We start from the raw sequence: 15748 nt of genomic DNA, 5'->3' as shown, positions 1-15748 counted from the left end.
TGGGGTGTGCAACCTGTGATCTATACCTGTAATTTAGGGGGTTTTAAATATACCTTTAATGCCGTGTCTTTATGTGAATTCCAATTGATCTATACCTGCAAAGCTGGGTTTTTGTGTTATTCTGTAGACCCATATCTGCTATGCTATGTTTCCATACATTATTTATGTATACCTGCAAGTACAGGGTTTTTATGTCATATTCAGTTGATTAATACCTGCAATGCTGTTTCCATGTAGTTATTTGATCTATACCTGCAATGCTACATTTCATATATTATTATTGTATACCTGCAAATACAGGATTTGTATGTCTGATTCTGTTTATGTGATATATGCCTTCAGTGCTGAGATCACAAGTGAATTTCATATTTATACATGCAAAGCTGGGTTTGTGTGTTAATGTGTTGATCTATACCTGCTATCGGCAGCAGGGTCTAATATTTATATATATGGGCAGCATGGGTTAAGAAATGGGTTTTAGATATTTGGACAGGGGTGCAATTTCAGTGCTTGCTATAGGCGATATTTTCAGTAGATACGCCTCTGACTGCGTGGAGTCGATCTTGAACCCCAGGAACTGGATCACAGCCGATTTACCATCAAAAGCCCAAGGATTGCCCAGACAGATTCTCTACTGCGGCTGAATACAGGCACCTGATCAGTAAAATATATAATAATCAGTAGGGGGAAAAGATCACAGGATACCTCCACCAATCACACCTAGGGCTCACCCAGAGGAAAGCTGGCTGCAGTACCAGATGAAGGAGTCAATATATATATAAAAATAGGGCCCAAGTGTATTATAGTGCGATGGAATGCCCCTGACATGGGCTACTAAGGTAGCAGCACATATAGCTAATCCAAAAGCAAAAGCAATAAGGGGGAATATCCAAGGCCAAGCAGTGGTAAATGACACTTTCCTTGTTGATCTGGACAGATTAGATGAAAAAGAACAAAATGGCCACTCACAGGAGAAGTAGAAACCACACAAGCTGCAGGAGAAATAAAACAAAAAGCAAAACCAACACAGAGGACTAGAGAAAAAGCAAGGAAAGACTCTTAAAGGCGAAAGTACAAATCGAAATGTCATGTAGTAAAATCAGACCTCAAATGTTCAGTCGGTGAATGTTTGTGGGATGCGCACAGACAACCTCCGCTGCTCCTGGCACTTCCGCCGGGGCTTCTATGACAGAGCACCGGCGCCACATGACCTTCCGGTGCTGTCATAGAAGCCCGGGCGGAAGTACCGGCCAGCAGCTGCAGAGGTTGTCTGTGCGCATCACACAGACCTCCACCAGTTGCCCCACTAGACACCAGGGAGTCTGAAGCATGGGGTACAAGTCTAGGGATGGTAAGTCAGGGCATGTGGGGGGTAAAAAAGAGTGGCAAGGGGGATATAATGGTTTTCTGGAGGCAGAGTGGCATATAGGGGGTTAAAAGGCATGTCAGGGAGGCAGAGTGTCATATAGGGGGTTAAAAGGCATATCTGGGGCAGAGTGGCAAATAGGAGATTAAAAGGCATATCTGGGGCAGTGTGGCAAATAATGGGTTAAAAGGCAAATCTGGGGCAGAGTGGCATATCAGGGAGGCAGAGTGGCATATAGTGGGTATAAGGCATATCTAGGGGCAGATGTGCAAACTGGGTCAGGTTGGCATATAAAAAGGAACTAAAAACAAAAAAAAAAATTTTCTCAATGGTTTATATTTGTAACAAATTGTCCCTGGAAACATAGTTAAGCCTAAAGGTTAATACAAAAGCAACACGATTTGTTCTGGCATAAATTGCCATTATTGTTTTAGCATATCCAATAGCATTCTAAAAGTCTCAATTAGCCAATTTATTTGATAAAAGATTGCATTTAACAAGTGATTTTAATTGTGAGAAAAAAAGTTTAATTTATATTTATATATCAGCCAAAGCCATCAATTTGTACTAAAAAGCTGACTCTAGCCTCTCCAGGATTGTCATATATTGCATTCCATATATTTCCATTGTATGACAATGGCACCAGCATTTTTTAAATTATTTGTTTTTTTTCTTTTGTATATACCTTGTATGGTCATGCCCTTCTCTATACTATGAAGATGTACAAAAAAGCTCTTTTTAACATCATGGTTTGTGTTTGTAAGTCAACATAGAGGTATGTAATGTAGCTACTAGATAAGGTAACTTCCAACTTCACTGTCGTGATAATAAGTACTTTTTTTTTTGCTATACTGCTTTTTCAACATTCCTAAAACTGAAAGTATGACACATAATTCTCCAACCACAGAAACATCTTTACTGTTATCCCTTGTCAACAAATCCTTGACTATTTAGTACAAAAAACCCCACTGGGAATTTTTCCTGCTTCAGCAGACAAAACTGAAACTGGCTACTGATTAATTTCTGATTGATAATGTCATTACAAGTTTAACCAAAATGTATAATTAGGCTTCCATAGCTTCTGGGAAACATAACAATATAAGGGAAGATGTATAAAAGGAGTGTCTGTTTGTTTTTAGAGACTCTTGTCAAAACACTATAGAATAACTTAGAAACATATACATAGAAACATAGACTTTTATGGTTGCTAAGGACCGTTCAGATCATTTAGTATGCCCAGCTTTCATTAGTCGGTCCTTGATCCTGTCAGATTAGCCATATGCAGGACCGTACTAGGGATGACAAGCCAGACCTGGCACTTTAGGTCGACATGTTACATTTTTATGGTCAAGGAGCGTGTGGATACTGTCGCACCTGATCTGCCACTCCAGGTGACCTGTGTCACTGAGTATGGAGTGATGTTGACCAGAGGGCCACCAGACATTTCCCCAGTATGTCGGATGGCCAGTCCGGTCTTGGCCATATGCCTATACCATGCACTTTATTGCATTAGCTTCTACCACTCCCGATGAAAGGCTTTTCCATCTACCTACCACCCTCTCTGTAAAGTGAAACCTATTTACATAACTTTAAACCGCTTACTATGACTTCTTGTTCTATCTGTAACACAAGCGATTGAGTTTTAACGGTTAAGATTTTCCCCAAGAACAGCTAAGCAGACTGTAGTAGTTTCATTGATCCCTGGTTTTCAATAACAGAACAATGTGTTAAAATTGGGAATATATGCAGGTATAATATTTGTGAGATCATTTGCATGTGTTTGAATAAGCCCAAAAGTATGGAAAGACACTGGTAGCAAAACAAGAAACTGAAATATTGTATGGAGCTATAAATATTGAGTAAAGTTTGTGTAATTGTATTTTTCTGTGTCATTAATGTGCCCTGTGTCCATTCCCATTGTGTTAAGATCAAGGGAATAGGTGGGAAGCAATCGGCAAAATCAGTAGGTTTGGGAGAAAAAAGAAAGGGAGTTCATGCAACAAGGAGAGGGGTAGATAGGAGGCTATTAAATGACAATGGATAGGTGATATGAAGGTGGCACAGGAAAAAAAACTTAGGGAATCTGTATCATTGAAAATATTTAGCAACCTGTGAGACGTGTTTACTAAGTTATTTCATACAATGGTCAGCATATGTTTGATGGTCTATGTGTAATCCAACAGACTGGATAGCCCTGACTCTATTTAGCAGTCAGGGTGGCATGTGGTTGTGGGGATAAGGGGTCATTATTATATTTATTATATGTAATAGGTTAGGTAGGTTATGTATATAACCCAGAAGTCTCTAGTTGTGCTCGCGCTGCTTAGTTTGCCGCCTTTTTTACTTTAGGTGCGCTTGAGGATACCGCGCACCGCTTAGTTGCCGCCCCCTTTTTGCGCGCCTTGCACTCGTGGGTGCCTCGTGCTGCGCAAAGGGCGGGAATTCGCCTTATAAATAGCACCTGTTTGAGGTACACTTCACTTACCTGCGGCAAACCGCTAGCTGTCTGCACTGACCTCTTGTAGCGTCTGGTGAGCAACAGCATAGCGGAAGAGCCAAGGGATGAACAGAGAGGAGCTGCTTCTGAGGGGGAAGTGCCGACAGGGGAGGCTGTCAGAGCGTATCGGAGAGTAGGATGCAGGTCCCCTGCACCGCTGCGGGGGATCTGTATCCTAACCCTGCTGCCTGCCCGACGCTCGGAACTGCATGTCCCGGGCGTCGGGCGCTAGACCCCGAATATAGGCCGCACACCCACTTTAAAGACTTAAAGGGGGGGGGGGAGTGCGGCCTATATTCGGGCCAATACAGTAATAATTTTATATTTATGTACATTTAATCTTCTGTCGTGGCTTTTATTGGGTTAAGGTTACCCCTTTTCAAAAAAATTATAATAATAATATTATATATAAGGGGTGAACTGGAGGTGCATTTGGCTGTCCTGGCTTTAGGGCAGATGGTCTTTAAATGGTTAAATTATGGTTGCACTCTGGGGCTTGGGCCAGGAGTGCTTTTATGGTTACAAAGTTTTAAGTTTATGTGAGTAATTTGTTGATTACATTGTAAGCTAAATAAAAGACCACAGCCTGTTTATCCAATCTGAAGTTCTTTGGTGTCTTTATTATTGTTATTATTTGTGGTGTATGTGAAGTCTGGTTCAATGTTTTGTTTATATCCCTTACAATCACATGCCACATAGCACTAAGCATATGAATTCCTATCATAGGTTCCCCTAGTTCATTATGCAAGGTTTATTTCTTGAAGGTGCTGCTATTGACTCTGGAGTGATCCCCCATAGCATACATTGGAATAAACTACCTTAGAATAAAATGTGTTTAGCTGAAAGTGTTTACTTTTGTTCCATAAAGTGAAAAAGGTGGGTTTGCAGGAGAGTTGTAGTTTCAAACCATTGCTTTGTTAATCGGTAATAACGCATAGTAAAGCCAATGATGTGGACTTGCAGCTTCTCTCCAAACTCCTGTTTCACAAAATAAAAATGTTTGAGATTAAGAAGTGTTCACACAGGCACAAGAAATGCCTTTACACCAAGCCTTCTGAATGATACCTATTTATAGAAACATGGCTCTAGTAATCCTATGTTTGGGGATTAACACATTTTGTTATTGTAATACTATGAAACAGTTCACTTGGCTTCAATAACTTTATTAAAAACTGTTATTATCTAAAACACCATAACTCCTTAAACTCTTATGCAATGAACTTGAAGCATTCTCTTAATAACGAGAATGTGTTCTTAATTCTTGTGGAATTCTTCAACTTCTCCACTAAGGCATTCTCAAAGAGCAAATGCTTGACATAAACTCTGAGTAACGCTAGTCACTACAGCTGGCGAGTTTTGTGTTGTGTTGTTTTGAGACTGCTGTGTTTTACAGGATGATAAGATTCCACTACATTTCCCTCCAGATACCACTAGGTAAAAAGACTACATCCCTCTCAGCCTTTCAAATAAGGTTACAAATTTAGTTAAATAAGGTGTGTTATTTAGCAGTAAGTGTAAGGAATGTGGCCATAATTGGGCTGAGGATAATTAAGAGGCTACAAATACCAATTAGCAACAGCCACATACTTTCTGACAACACCACAAAAAGTGGTGTTGTAAGTTAATCCTATCATGACATGTTGATAATTTGTCCCTTTGGTACAAATATTATATGCAGGCCAGATGCACACTCAGGCAGGTTTAGAGGGACCCGAAAAAATCTTCCCCCTTTTTATAATGGGTCCTTGGCATTCTTCCAGATTGGCAACAATCTAATGCAATGATTTGCTTCCGCGTACATGATAATACATTGGCACATTTACCCTTCATATCAGGTAAGAGGGCAAGGGATACATAGTGCTAGGGTAGTGGTTATGTACAGTATGTCTCCAACTGTTGTTGAACCACAACTCTTGTGAGCACAAGGCAAATGGAAGACTTGTTTTGTTAAAGTCGTAGATAACAATAGCTGCTAACTCACATGTTAGAACCCTGCATGGAGCATAAACTGCTTTTCTGTGTGGTATGCACATTTGATGGATAAATGTTTGAGACCTTTTGTGGGACCATTAAAGCCTCACAATTGCAGGCATGGCAACAGTTATAGCTGATAGAGCATGGCATGTTGCTTTAAAGATGCCACTGTTCATAAATAGTCAAACATGTCTTACATGTCTTACAATTTAGTATACCAGCGTCTATGAGCCGGTGTGAACTGCTGAACGAGTTTCTTCCTCACGTGCAAGTCGTGCCTCAGTTAAATAAAACAACACAGCTGATACTCATCTATAGAAACATGGTTCTAGCAAGGCTGTGTTTTGGGACCAACACAATTTGTTATTATAATACTATCAAAAATAGTCTAGCTACTATGCTTTTATTAAACCATAACTGTTATATAATAATAGCTGTAAGCCATATGCAACTTAACACATGACCGAAGCATTATGTTCAATGTGAAAATGATTCCTTTGTAGTAATCAAGTTCATTTTGTGAAAGTTGAATGCTATCAGGGTGTAGGAGTCATATTTTGTCTCATACTTTGTTTCTCAATGTTCTCCACTGCTCAAGAGCTATAAATTGTATATATTGCTAAAATGCATAGAAAATAAGAATTCTTACAGTGCCACACAAGGTGCAGTGGCTTGCAACTCAATAGTCTCATAGAGCTGGTTACAAATTACAACTAATTGACTCAATGACACACATGGTTAGATCGTATCAACCCAAGAAAACGGGAGAGGTTTGCTAATATTGAAAACAGTAGACTAAAAAAAAGTTCCCTGTTGATTTTCAAAAGATTGTAGCAGAGGAGGTCAAGACTGCTGTGGAGAAACAATTCCCCTTCACTTTTGCCCAAAGATTATAGGGAAATCCTTCTTTCTGGTGACATGCAATCACTGCCATCACTTACTCTGATTGGAACATAGGGATAATGTTAAACCATGTCGAGAAAAATAAATGTGTGGTCCTTGAAAGTCAGAACAAACTGACTATTAGGTATAGGTTTGTCTGTGTATGTGTGTGTGTGTGTATATATATATATATATATATATATATATATATATATATACATATATATATATATATACACACAGTATATCACAAAAGTGAGTACAGCCCTCACATTTTTGTGAATATGTTATTATACCTTTTCATGTGACAACACTGAAGAAATGACACTCTGCTACATTGTAAAGTAGTGAGTGTACAGCCTGTATAACAGTGTAAATTTGCTGTCCCCTCAAAATAACTCAACACAAAGCCATTAATGTCTAAACCTTGGCAACAAAATTGAGTACACCCCTAAGTGGAAATGTCCAAATTGGGCCCAATTAGCCATTTCCCCTCTCCGGTGTCATGTGACTCGTTTGTGTTACAAGGTCTCAGGTGTGAATGGGGAGCAGTGTGTTAAAATTGGTGTTATCGCTCTCACACTCTCTCATACTGGTCACTGGAAGTTCAACATGGCACCTCATGGCAAAGAATTCTCTGAGGATCTGAAAAAAAGAATTGTTGCTCTACATAAAGATGGCCTAGGATATAAGAAGATTGCCAAGACCCTGAAACTGAGCTGCAACACGGTGGGCAAGACCATACAGCAGTTTCACAGGACAGGTTCCACTCAAAACAGGCCTCACCATGGTCGACCAAAGAAGTTGAGTGCACATACTCAGCGTCATATCCAGAGGTTGTCTTTGGGAAATAGACGTATGCGTGCTGCCAGCATTGCTGCAGAGGTTGAAGGGGTGGGGTGTCAGCCTGTCAGTGCTGAGACCATATGCCGCACACTGCATCAAATTGGTCTGCATGGCTGTCGTCCCAGAAGGAAGCCTCTTCTAAAGATGATGCACAAGAAAGACCGCAAACAGTTTGCTGAAGACAAGCAGACTAAGGACATGGATCACTGGAACCATGTCCTGTGGTCCGAAGAGACCAAGATAAACGTTGTGGCGGCAACCAGGTGAGGAGTACAAAGATAAGTCTTGCTTACAGCCAAGCATGGTGGTGGGAGTGTCATGGTCTGGGCATGAGTGCATGAGTGCTCCTGGCTCTGGGGAGCTACAGTTCATTGAGGGAACCATGAATGTAATGTGACATACTGAAGCAGAGCATGATCCCCTCCCTTCGGAGAATGGGCCACAGGGCAGTATTCCAACATAACGACCCCAAACACACCTCCAAGATGACCTCTGCCTTGCTAAAGAAGCTGAGAGCAAAGGTGATGGACTGGCCAAGCATGTCTCCAGACCTAAACCCTATTGAGCATCTGTGGGGCATCCTCAAACAGAAGGTGGGGAGTGTAAGGTCTCTAACATCCACCAGCTCCGTGATGTCATGGAGGACTGGAAGAGGACTCCAATGACAACCTGTGAAGCTCAGGTGAACTCCATGCCCAAAAGGGTTAAGGCAGTGCTGGAAAATAAGGATGGCCACACAAAATATTGACATTTTGGGCCCAATTTGGACATTTCCACTTAGGGGTGTACTCACTTTTGTTGCCAAGGTTTAGATATTAATAGCTGTGTGTTGAGTTATTTTGAGGGGACAGCAAATTCACACTGTTATACAGGATGCACACTTGTTAATTACATTGTAGCAGAGTGTCATTTCTTCAGTGTTGTCACATGAAAAGATATAATAACATATTTACAAAAATGTGAGGGATGTATATATATATATATATATATATATATATACACAGGTGAAGTGAATAAAAATATATACACAGGTGAAGTGAATAAAACTGATAACCTTGTTATCAATGTACCTGTCAGTGGGTGAGATACATTTGGTAGCAAGTGAACATTTTGTCCTCAAGGTTGACGTGTTAAAAGCAGGAAAAGTGTATCTGAGCGACCCTGACAAGGGCCAAATTGTGATGGCTAGACGATAATGGGGTGTTTTGGTCTGTAGTAGGTCAGTACCTATGAAAAGTGGTCCAAGGAAGGAAAAGCGGTGAACTAGCGACAGGGTCATGGACAGCCAAAGCTCATTGATGCACATTGGGGGCAAAGGCTGTCCTGTGTGGTCAAATCTAACAGACAAGCTACTGTAGCACAAATTGCTTAAAAAGTTAATGCTGGTACTCATAGAAAGGTGTCAGAACACACAGTGCATCGCAGTTTGCTGCATAGGGGGCTATGTAGCAGCAGACCGGTCAAGGTGCCCATGCTGAGCCCTGTCCACTGCCGAAAGCGCCTACAATGGGCACATGAGCATAAGAACTGGACCACAAGCAATGGAAGAAGGTGGCCTGGTCTGATGAACCACGTGGATAGCCGGGTGCGTGTGCGTTGCTTACCTAGAGAACACGTAGCACCAGGATGCATCCATGGTGGCCCCACCTCGCATGTCACAGGACTTAAAGGATCTGCTGCTAATGTCTTGGTGCCAGATACCACAGCACAAGTTCAGAAGTCTAGGATAGCATAACATTTGCAGTATCCCTGATTTCTGCCTGGCAGTGCAGAATAAATTAACTTCAGTTATGCCCTTGTGTTTAACTGGCCAATCAGTCCCATGATCACCCCGGGCAGCAGAGTATTCCTGAAATATTCTGCAGCTGAGCTATAAATTGGCAATTCCAAATACTTTTTTAGAATTTTTAACAGTTCCCCACATGTACCTTGATTGGTATTAGGTCCGACGGATGATTGATTGACAATGGCATATAATATATTTTAGGCAACACCTTATGGCACCTATGTTAATCTACATGACCCAGGTACAATGCCCCTGAAGTGTGACAGGGTTAATCTTCAGGACAAAAACAAAATTTTGAAACAGAGTGTTTTCTTAACCTCAGGTGTCCTATAGAACTGGAAACTTTGGAGGTCAATATCCCCTGCTTCCTTATTCCTTTTGTAGAAACAGAAGTTGCGTTGAGACTTAAGTCACAAACAAGTTTATATGTAAATAAAGATGATTTACTAAGGAGTGGTGTCACCAACATTTGTAAGGAGCATAAAGTACTGGTAATTGTAATCTTTACTGAAATCAATGTCTGTAGCATATCACACAATATGTTATAAAATATCACATGTAATACACTTGTTCAATATCTTAAAACATGTAAATATACTAACCCCAGAAATGGCAATATGAGTGGACTTAAATCCCAGAATGCTCCAGCTAAATTTCAGACTTTTCTTCAGCAGTGGTTTATTTTGCGCGTAGCTCTGATTTCAAGATTAGAGCTGTTACACAGCAACCCTATGTAGTGTCGGCTCTTGTCTAATGCCTGTCTTGGCCTATCTCATCATGAGAGGCAGGGAATGGACTAGATCCAAGCCCCTTGAAGAACATCTTCTCTTCTGTGTTTTGGCCCTTTTGAAGATACTCCTGGACAATGGTGTGGCAATTAGACATGATAGATCTACCTGGAACATTATATAAGCTGTTCTATCGCATTACACAGGACTTCATTTTCATCAAACTTTGGGGCTGAAATACTCCTGGATACTGCCTGTTTTCATACTTTTCTTATTTTGGCAGTAGTGGCTGAAAATGACCAGGGCCATCTATAGTGGGATGTGAGGCACCCATTGTCAACAACATGACACTGACAACTGCTGTTAGAGAAAATTGTGAGAGCTCCATGTTTTCTCCTGACATTTTCAGCAACCAGGGTTGTTGCTATGTTGTAAAAGATCTGGGGTAAAGCACAGTAATAATTATGAATTGTGCTGCACTTTGCGTAGTTAATACACATTGTATTAGAATTGTGCATTTAAAAATGCCTCACAACAAGCCTTTCTCTTCAGTGCAGCTAACACTGCCTGTGTGAGCTACCACACCTCTACTGTGGTGTCACAAAAAGTGTTACAAGTCATGTAACAGTGTTACGTGACCCCACTAGACATCTCTGTTACCTGAGTGACTGAGAGCTGGACAGGTGGGAGCGAAGGATCGCCCTGCATATCAACTGCTTATACAGTTAAGCTAGAGTCTGGTGGTGATGTCTTACAAATCCTTACCAATAGGATGTATGCTTGGGTGATTTTGAGTGATGGATTGCACAGGGCAGTTCCTAAATCAATGCACTCTAAGGGCAACTGGGACTCCCAAGCAGCTCTTCTAAAATGGGGTGCTAAAGTTCTGGTATCTGAGCTGTCCTTATATCTACTTAGGTGCCTCTAGCTATGACTTGTCATTATTTGATCTGTTAAATAAGTAGCCGTATTAGTCCAGTGTATAAGAATGCAAAATAACAGGATGTTGCTGAATCTTGTAATACCTTTTTTATTGGACTAACAGTATTTAAAAAAAAAAAATAATAGACGAGCTTTCGGGAGTCCTCCCTTTATCAAGTCAAAAGAAATGACAACACAAGAACAATTACCTTCAGCAAGATCCCGGGAGAATTGGCCTAAGTGTACTGTAATAGTGTATATCAGTGACAATCCTCCTAGCATGTGGTGTGATAACCTACATAACTCCTAAGGGCCCACGAGGAAAACCGTGCACTATAGCCCCTCGGCTAGTGCTTTTAGTGTAGCCCCCTGTGTGAGGGCTACCTCCTGCTCTAGTGCCAAAATTCCCACGGGACCTTATGCCGACCTGGAACGTGTGATCGCCTAGACAAAAAACAGGGAGGGAGTGGAAACAACCAAGGTAAGATAAATTGGAATGATGGCATAGCATGTGGGGACCCTGTTTAATTAACTTTCCCCATAGCTGCCACCCCCTAAATAACTGACAAACCAACTCCTAGGCTGTCATTTGCAGGATGTTCCCTATCTTAAACTCTGTGATAAAAGCAAAACTCACACAATGTGTGAGCCGCCAACAAGAAAGCTGCAAGTAAGGTGAGGGGGTGATTAAGAGGGTAAGGGAGGGCATATATATAAATTGCCATGTGATGGAATCCTCAGTCTTTATACGTTAGATATGTTGAATTTGTGCTTTATTTGCATAGTTATTGGCATACCTGGGAACTTCTAGGCTCCGGCTACCCGGAGCCTTCCCTTGCGGGACACAGCCAGGACTGCCCACTGACGTCAGCGAGCGGTCCCGTGATGTCGGTGGGCGGTCCCGCTAACGTTAATGGGAATTCCCGCTGACATCAGTGGGAGTTTGATGTGATGACCTTTTGTGCGTGCAGTTGCCAGCAGTCCGAGTAGCTGGGAAGTACAGTTGTCCAGGAAATTTTGGACAGATGGCAATTATGAAATGTACATAGAACTTTTCATTCACATAGGAGATATGTGTGGATGTGGATTTACTGGTGTAACACGATTATTATGCAATATTATTTGGTTGCATATAAAGAATGATAAGAGCATATAATGTGCCTAGCTTATGACCAGTCAATACTGATATACTGCACTCTTTAAAGCCAAACTCTGTCTTTACACAAAAGAAGATTTTTTGCCCCATTTTGTATCACAAGCCATAACTTCTTACAAATATGTTCTTTGTTTACAGGATATGAAAATTCCCATAGTCAAACACATGCGTGACCAAACACTGTATTTCTCTGCCCTTCCCCCTGCCCTAACTAGTGATGTAATTGTACATTTCAAGATCCAGCTCAAAGCAGTTTAAAATATGCTGACAGACATTATTAAAGGCTTGCAAAGGAAGGAAAACAACAAAAACGGCTACACTGGTGTTTGGGTTCTGCATATTGAAGTGATAAAAAAAACGTCTAAGGTTTTATTTCAAGGAATTATGTGCATATATCATTACAATGTGCTGCCACCTCCAGATTACATGCATTTGTTTTCGGAGAGGGATGGCAATGGGGGCAACAGGAAAATTGCCCCTGGGCTGCTCTACTTTAAAGCTTTCGGGCAACTCCCTACATTTGATTTACTCACATTTCAACAAAACGGAATCAGGGAGTCGACATTTACATAATTATGGAGAATTTATGTGCTCTTATCTATTGTTTGGAGAGAGCTGATACCCATTGAGTGTGTATATCGAATATCTTTTGGGGTTCTTGGCAGTATTTGTCCTACATATGAATGTTGTCTGGACTGGTATAACAACACTCAACCAACTTTCTGGAGCCATGATGGAAGTCTTCAGCTGTGGTATGAAGTTATATCTTCACATTATTCTGCATCAGTGGAATGTCATCAAACCCAGGCCCTTTCGGGTTATTAATTTTACTCAGCTTCACTCAAGCAAATGTCACCAAAGGTTGTTCTTAACATTTAGAGTTTTTGGTTTTTTACTCATTATATGAACCATACATTGATGTACACACATTGTACCCCTTTCGTTACATTGTTTATTGGAGAACAAGATATATCTGCCTTTGAACACATCTCACTCAAGACTGGAATAAGATATGGGAAAATAAGTTGTTCCTGGGATGGGTTAATAAAACTCCTTTGTACATTACACAGAGCAGTTCGCTGCCTCTATAACAAAACCTATAGCAGACAAAAGTTTTACATTATTTGGAGCAGACCTTATACCCTTGATACCCAAGGGTAGAAATGTCCTGAGTGATGATCAATACAGATGTGGTTATGTCACCTTTGTAACTCTAGAATGCTCCCCAAGCAGAAAGAAAAAATGTTTTCAATGTCTGCAATGACAATGATAACAACTTTAAGGGAAATTGGGTTTGGCCATAAACTACAGAAAAGCAACAGGAAATCTCTTTCCACTGATTAACTGGTTGATGTAACAAAAAGAAAGCTAATTAAAAAAAATTGCGCCAATACTAGCAAGTAAAACTAAATATAGACATTGATGGTAATCAAGTTCTTTAATAAATACTCATATATAGCTGACCAGTTGAACTATGAAATAACATAAAACCTTGTCAGATTTCAAGGTCCTCAGGACTTGATATTGTCTCATTCTCTTTCCTACTGACCCATGGTTCCAGTCCCTATCATAGAATATTGTGGTTAGGGCCAGGGTGGACAACAAACACACTTAAACACGTTAAGTTTCTCCTTCTGCTTTCTGAACAGTAAGTTAACATTTGATGATAGTGTGTAAATATTTCATCCAGCTGTGGTTGCCCTTGCAGCTAGTTTATGAATTATTTCCTTTCCTGGAAGAAAATATTGTACTAGCCATTATGTTGCTGGTGATTCTTATTGGCCCTACTTTTATTTATTGTTTACTCCTATCAAGTTGGCAAGCAATAAGGTGTAGATCCTATGATCTTAACAGTAATATGTTCATTGTATGGCTCCATCGAACAACTAGAGGTGTAGATAGGCTAAATACATTTAACAGAACCATAAGACTGAAGATGGACACATCAAAGCGCCATATTGTGAGCTTTAAGGCTAAACACATAGGTGAGAGATTATTTTAATCCACTATATATACAGTAGTGCCAACTACAAACTCAGCCTATCGATCTTCTCTGCAGACAAACTGCATACTACCCTGGAATTAGGTGAATAAATTTAACAACGGCCAGCAAAGTACCATCGTGAAAAGTAAGAAAATAAAGAAAATTCAAAAAACAGCATTCAATTTTGAAAGAATAGTCTTCCAGCCTGATGTTTTTTCATCCATAGGGACTGAAAGGCATGTTAATATTTTGATACATACCCATTATGTTATGTTTTATGTTATAGTATATATTATATATCACTCATATAAGTATAAATATTTGTAGTGACTCAGGAGAACTATGATTTCTGCCCCCAAGGTCACTCAATATTGATTGAAATGTATTGTATTTGACATTACTCGTCTTGGAAGCCTCTGCAACACCTTGGTGCTCCAAACAATTGCTTCATTCACACTTATACTTGGCCTAGACCTGTTAATGTAAGTTGCTGTCCTTCAAAACAAATTTGTCAGAAACATGATGTCCTTATATAAATCAATAAATAATAATAATTAGGGAAAGCCTAGGATTTTGTAGGGGTAGATTGCATTTTTTATATATACCTCCCAACATTTCAAGTGGCCAAAAAGGGACCCCCTCAGTTAGGGAATGTGGTTAAAGTTGAGGATTGGCTTTACCAAAACTTTTTATGTGAGTTTGTGGCCTGTGGCTTATATAACCAAGTAAGGCCTTTAGAAGAAAACAATTTAATTTCTAAATACATTTTCTTCTGTTCCGATACGCTAGGGTACACTCATGCCCAATAAATGTTTTGAGATAGTAGAGATGAGTGACACCAGGAGAGGAATGAGGGTCAGGTGGATTTGGGGACAACTGTTACACCATTGTTTGGTTTGGTTTCAGGAGCACACCCACTGAAATCAGTAGGAGCATTTTCTGCAAATGAGAGGAGCACATCTCATTAGACCCCCCTGGATTTCTTGTGCAAGCAACAGTTGATGTTTTTGACCAAATGCATCTCCTGCCCCCCCCCCATTATCTACCCTTCCTCTCCCTCCGTCCCTGCCGCCCCCCTTGTACTTACCTTTCAGCAGTCCTGCGGCGAGTCTCCCTGTTCGGTCTCGGTGCCGGCTTGTAATGCTGAGCGCCGGAAATCTTCCGGCACTCAGCATTACAAGCCGGCACCGAGACCGAACAGGGAGACTCGCCGCAGAGGAGAGAGAGAGGGGCGCCAAGCGGGTACTGACAGCTTGGTAAGCGAAAACCACTCGGCGCCCCTTTCTCTCTCTTTCGCTTTAAAAAAAAAAAAAAGGGCTTGGGGCGCCTGGAGCGGTTGCCCCATTCGGCTCCATTGTCGGGCCGGCCCTGGATGTAAGATCCCTAAGAACTTACATCTTTCTAAGGGGACTCTTGTCTTTAGAAAAGTATGAGTTCCAAAAACACCAAATTACACATTTTGTTTCCCCCCATGTAAAAATCATGTAATTATTTTTAAGCTAGCAACAAAAAGGCGAGAAAACTAGTTAAGTCCTTGTCCTCTGTGGACATTACCACAGCAGACAGAAAACAATCCTGAATGCGCTGATACATGTGAACACTGATGTG

The sequence above is a fragment of the Sceloporus occidentalis genome, unplaced genomic scaffold (assembly GCF_023333645.1).
Source record: "Sceloporus occidentalis isolate IW3139 unplaced genomic scaffold, rSceOcc1.0.p SCAF_145, whole genome shotgun sequence".
Lineage (NCBI taxonomy): Eukaryota > Metazoa > Chordata > Lepidosauria > Squamata > Phrynosomatidae > Sceloporus > Sceloporus occidentalis.
This window is presented reverse-complemented; position numbering follows the sequence as displayed.